General features: G+C 50.8%; 1 protein-coding gene across 4 annotated transcripts in view; it reads right to left on the bottom strand.

The window, feature by feature from the left end:
- Positions 1 to 5,249, bottom strand: part of CUEDC2 (CUE domain containing 2) — a 10,586-nt gene extending 5,337 nt beyond the window's left edge. Inside the window, exon 1 of one of the 4 annotated variants that reach the window (XM_017531162.2) lies at positions 5,101 to 5,249. The gene's annotated coding sequence lies outside the window, so the exon portion shown is untranslated. The other 3 variants (XM_037739490.1, XM_037739492.1, XM_037739491.1) reach the window with 3 other exon arrangements.
- Positions 5,250 to 5,599: the final 350 nt, after the last annotated feature.

The raw sequence follows: 5,599 nt of genomic DNA, 5'->3' as shown, positions 1-5,599 counted from the left end.
TTTTTTTTTTGAGACAGACTCTTACCCTGTCACCCAGGCTGGAATGCAGTGGAGCAATCTCAGCTCACTGCAATCTCTGCCTCCTGGGTGCAAGTGATTCTCCTGCCTCAGCCTCCTGCGTAACTGGGATTACAGGCATGTGCCACCATGCCCGGCTAATTTTCATATTTCTAGTAAAGACCATGTTGGCCAGGCGGGTCTCCTGACCTCAGACGATCCACCCCACCTAGGGCTCCTAAAGTGCTGGGATTATAGGTGTGACACCATGCCCTGCCCCACCCTGGCTTTCTTTCAGTTTGCCAATACTCAAGCTCTTTCATGGCAAGGTAGTGTGCCCTGTGAGCCTTCTACCCTATCATCTGAGTCAAACAATGAGCTGGCATTTGGACCTACAGGTCTGGAGCCATTCATTACCACCCACATGCTCCTGACACCCAAACAGACTTTTGGGAGTCAAAAGCATGTAGATGGGAATGTAACATGTCAACAAGTATGTATTGGGCACCTACCCAGTGTAAGCATTTTTCTAGGTGCTAGGGCTTCACAAACTGTTTCCTTTGCCGGGGCACCCTTCCGCCTCCACCCCTTCACTTACTGTCACTCTCTCTGATCTTTTGGGTCTCATTTTAAAATTCCCTTCCTGGCTGGGTACAGTGGCTGGCTATAATCCCAGCACTTTGGGAGGCTGAGGCAGGTGGATCACAAGGTCAGGAGATCAAGACTATCCTGGCCAACATGGTGAAACCCCATCTCTACTAAAATACAAAAAATTAGCTGGGCGTGGTGGTGCGTGCCTGTAGTCGCAGCTGCTGAGGCAGGAGAATCGCTGGAACCTGGGAGGTGGAGGTTGCAGTAAGCTGAGATCACGCCATTGCACTCCAGCCTGGGTAACAGAGTGAAACTCTGTCCAAAATAAAATAAAATTCCCTTCCTTGGCTGGGCACGGTGCCTCATGCCTGTAATTCCAGCACTTTGGGAGGCTGAGGCAGGTAGATTGTTTGTGTTCAGGAGTTTAAGACCAGCCTGGGCAACATAGCAAGACCCCATCTTTTTGTAGGAAAAAAATATATATATGTGTATATATATATATATTTTTGAGATGGAGTTTCACTCTCAAAAAAAAAAAAACAGAGTCCGTTTTGCACATGGCAAAACCCTGTCTCTACTAAAAATACAAAAATTAGCCAGGCATGGTGGCATGTGCCTGTAATCCCAGCTACTGGGGGGCTGAGGCAAGAGAATCGCTTGAACTTGGGAGGCGGAGGTTGCAATGAGCCGAGATCATCCCACTGCACTCCTGCCTGGGCAACACAGCAAGACTACGTCTCAAAAAATAATAATAATTCCCTTCCTCAAGGGACACTGCCCCTGACTTTCTAGAACTGGTGTGGTCCCTGCCATATTACGCTCTCTATACAGGCTACATGTTTTCTGACTAGCAGCACCTTTCACAGCCATAATTATTATTTGGACAATGTTTAATATTTCTTCCAGTTGTCTCATGAGGCAGGGACTCCACACCGGGCTGACATTCACCAATGTATACTCAGCATGTCTCATGAAGTGTGCACTCAAACAGTTACGCCCCAATTTACAGAAGAAGAAATGGAAGTTCTGCATGTTTAATGACTTGCCTAGAGTCACCTGGCTTGACTGTGGTAGTCTGCTTTAAATTCAGGTTACCTAGGTCAGTATCTATTGTACGGGCTACTCTGGGGAAGGAAGGATATCAAGACTTAGAAGTGGGTTGGAGCCGGGTGCGGTGGCTCAAGTCTGTAATCCCAGCACTTTGGGAGGCCGAGGCGGGTGGATCACGAGGTCAAGAGATCGAGACCATCCTGGTCAACATGGTGAAACCCCGTCTCTACTAAAACTACAAAAAATTAGCTGGGCATGGTGGCATGTGCCTGTAATCCTGGCTACTCAGGAGGCTGAGGCAGGAGAATTGCCTGAACCCAGGAGGCGGAGGTTGCGGTGAGCCGAGATCGCTGAAGCCATTGCACTCCAGCCTGGGTAACAAGAGCGAAACTCCGTCTCGGAAAAAAAAAAAAAAAAAAGAAGTGGGTTGGGATGGAGCTACCATCTATGCTCACAGTTGCCTGGTCCCCTGAGTGGTAACAGAGTTGCTCGTAGGACAGGGGTCACTTTGGAAAGCAGGACTGAGAAGCCCCAACTTGCCAGCGGGATGCATACCCCCTGCTCCAGAGCCGTCACCATGGACCCTGGGGAAGAGCAGAATGGCTCAGCTCAGGCATACTAGATCCCATCATGCAGCTCCCTCAAGCGGGGAGCCCGCTCCGGGGACCTATCTCGACCCTGGGTTACATCACCCTTGAATCCTGGGGCTGTCAGTTGCCTGGCAGCCTCTGCTGGGACAAAGGCCCATGGCTGCTGCACGAAAGCCTAGTTTTTCTTTTTCTTTTTTTTTTTTGAGATGGAGTTGCCCTCTTGTCGCCCAGGTTGGAGTGCAATGGTGTGAACCTGAGAGGGTCAAGCGATTCTCCTGCCTCAGCCTCCCAAATACCTGGGATTATAGGCGCCGGCCACCACACCCAGCTACTTTTTGTATTTTTAGTAGAGACAGGGTTTCACCATTTGGCCAGGCTGACCTCAGGTGATCTGCCTGCCTCAGCCTCCCAAAGTACTGGGATTATACTTGTGAGCCACTGTGCCAGGAAAGCCCAATTTGTTTGTTTGTTTTGAGATGGAGTTTCACTTTTGTTGCCCAGGCTGGAGTGCAATGGCATGATCCCGGCTCACTGCAACATCTGCCTCCCGAGTTCAAGTAATTCTCCTGCCTCAGCCTCCTGAGTAGCTGGGATTACAGGCATGCGCCACCATGCCTGGCTAATTTTGTATTTTTAGTAGAGTCAGGTGTTCTCCATGTTGGTCAGGCTGGTCTTGAATTCCCGACCTCAGGTGATCTGCCCACCTCAGCCTCCCAAAGTGTTGGTATTACAGGCGTGAGCCACCGCACTGGGGAAAGCCCAGTTTCTAGGGAAGAAGCTTCTCAGGGATGTGTCTAATGCTTCTGGATTTTTAACCAAGGCCAGGAGACCAGGGAATTATTAGGAAACTCTTCACTGTCCCCAAATAAAGACTTGCTCTCCTAAGTTTTTCTCTAGTTTGTCTTCCAAGGGAACATCCTCCCTCCCTCCTTCTGTTCTTGGTCTACCCAAACTTCACCTTTCCATCCCCCGCAGCCTTCCTCAGCACATCCTTCCTGCTCAGGGGCTCCTAATACTTCTCGCCAAGTAGCCTCTGAGTTGGGGAAGATCTGGTCTACCAGACTGGTTTCCTAAGTAGCACCCAGCCTTCTCCAGGGTAAGAACATGATTTCCATGAGGCATTTCAAATTTCAGCTGTAACACTACTTCTTGAGGCCCCAAATTAGGGATCACTGGTTGATGATGTCTATGAAATGTGACTGTCATCTTGTCATGAGTCCTGCCTAAATACCTCTGATGATGGTACTACTAACAATTATTGCCTCTGTTTACCAGGCATTGTTCTAAGCATTTTTTTTTTTTTTTGAGATGAAGTGTTGCACCGTCACCCAGGCTAGAGTGCAGTGGCACGATCTTGGCTCACTGCAACCTCCACCTCCCAGGTTCACCTGATTCTCTTGCCTCAGCCTCTCGAGTAGCTGGGATTAAAGGCAACTGCCACCACGCCCGGCTAATATTTTGTATTTTTAGTAGAGATGGGGTTCCACTATGTTGGGCAGACTGGTTTCAAACTCCTGACCTCATGTGTGCTGGGATTACAGGCGTGAGCCACTGCGCCAGGCCTCTAAACACTTTTACATGTATTAACTTATCTAATCCATACAATAACTCTAAAATGTAGATACTATTATTTCTCCCATTTTACCTGAAAGGAAATGAAGGCACTGTGAGGTTAAGTAACTTTCCCAAGGTCGTAGGGCAAGTTAACGGCAGCTTTACACCCAGGCCATCTGGTTCCAGAACACTCGCTTCTTTTTTTTTTTTTTAAGACGGAGTCTTACTCTGTCGCCTAGGCTGGAGTGCAGTGGCGTGATCTCGGCCCACTGCAACCTCTGCCCCCCCCAGGTTCAAGCAATTGTCCTGCCTCAGCGCCCCCAGTAGCTGGGACTGCAGGAGCCAAGAATCCTCACTGTTAACCACCACACTACATCACCTCTCGTGATGCAAACTGTGTGGCCCCATCCTATATTCTGAATCTCCTCTCCTGCCTGGTTGGCCATATTGCCTACTTCAGAATCTTTGCTCACACCATTCTCCCAGCTCAGAGTAGCTTTCTCTCTGTCTCTCCAAATCTGATTCTGCAAGACTCACTTCCTTTCTGCAGCCAACCCTAACTGCCCTATCCTCACTGCTCCCAGCTGGCCTGGGAGCTTGCCAAGAGCAGCACAGGCCTGGACCCTCCAGATGCTAGATAGAGACCCTGTGGACAAATTTAAGTGAGACTAGGATAAGAAGTACTATGTTGCTCCCTTGGGGTGGGGAGGTGCTTAAAGTGGAGGGAAAGCAGGCCATATGGGAGGAGGAATCCTGGGAGCCAGCGTAAAAGGAGTCCTAGCGAACTTCTGAGGGAGGCAGCAAGGGGTCTGCCATGGAGGTCTTCACTGCTTCTCCCAGCCCCTGTGAAGCCCGGTTCCTGAGGCTCTGCACCCATAACACAGGCTCCAGAGGATATCACTGTCCCCTGATTCCCAAGTCAGACCTTAGAGGCACCAAGGGCATTGAGGGGAACAAGGGATCCCTGCATCCAAAGTCAGGCGGGAGCACAAACAGGGAGGGCGAGCACAGGAAGTGGGACCGCGATGATGGCCGACCCCTGAAGCCGCAGCTCCCTAAACCCGCTAGCGGAACACCCGAAAGCGTCCAGAAGAGTGGGCCCGAGAGCATGGGGATGCGGCTGTGGCCTTGGAGGACACATGACGAGGGAGGCCTGAGGAAACTGGAAGTGCCTTGATACAGGCCACGGCGAGAATCAGAGATGGGGGTCCGGCGGGCCCCAGGGGGGTACCGTGGGGGAACACACAGGACGGGTACCCTGGGTCAGCGCTCTCCGCGACTCTCCTAGCCCTGGGCCGGGGGCAGGAGGGGAAATCACCTGCTCCGTCGGGCGCCGCCGGCGACTTGTCCCGCGCGGTGCAGCTCTCATCCCCCAGCCCCACCAACGAGATCAAAGGCGGGGCCCAGAGCGGTTCCCATCCAGAGGCGCCGCGGCGGCCATTTTTGAGAAGGGCAAATTGCCCACAACAGGGCGGGGATTCCGCGCTAATTCTCAAACGTCCCAGGGCAATGGACGGGATCCCGCGGCGGCCAGTTTTGCAGTGTGTAGGGAGGAGTAAGGCGTGAAGGTCTCGCGAGTGGGTGGAGTCGAAGTGGGTAGGACTGCATCCCCGCCTTGTTCCTTCTTATCCACCAGAGACCTGAAATCTTTCTCTTTCTTTTTCTTTCTTTCCCTCTCTCTTTCCTTCTTTTCTCTTCTTTCTCTTTTTCTTTCTTTCCTCGTTTTTTCTTTCCGTCTTTCTTTTCCTTTCCTTCCTTTCTTCTCTTTCTTTTTCTTTTCTTTTTCTTTTTCTTTTTTTTTTTTTTTTTTTTTTTTT

The sequence above is a fragment of the Cebus imitator genome, unplaced genomic scaffold, assembly GCF_001604975.1.
Source record: "Cebus imitator isolate Cc_AM_T3 unplaced genomic scaffold, Cebus_imitator-1.0 Scaffold71, whole genome shotgun sequence".
NCBI classification, from domain to species: Eukaryota; Metazoa; Chordata; class Mammalia; order Primates; family Cebidae; genus Cebus; species Cebus imitator.
Note: the sequence above shows the minus strand (reverse complement) of the source record. Positions and strands in the feature narration are given on the sequence as shown.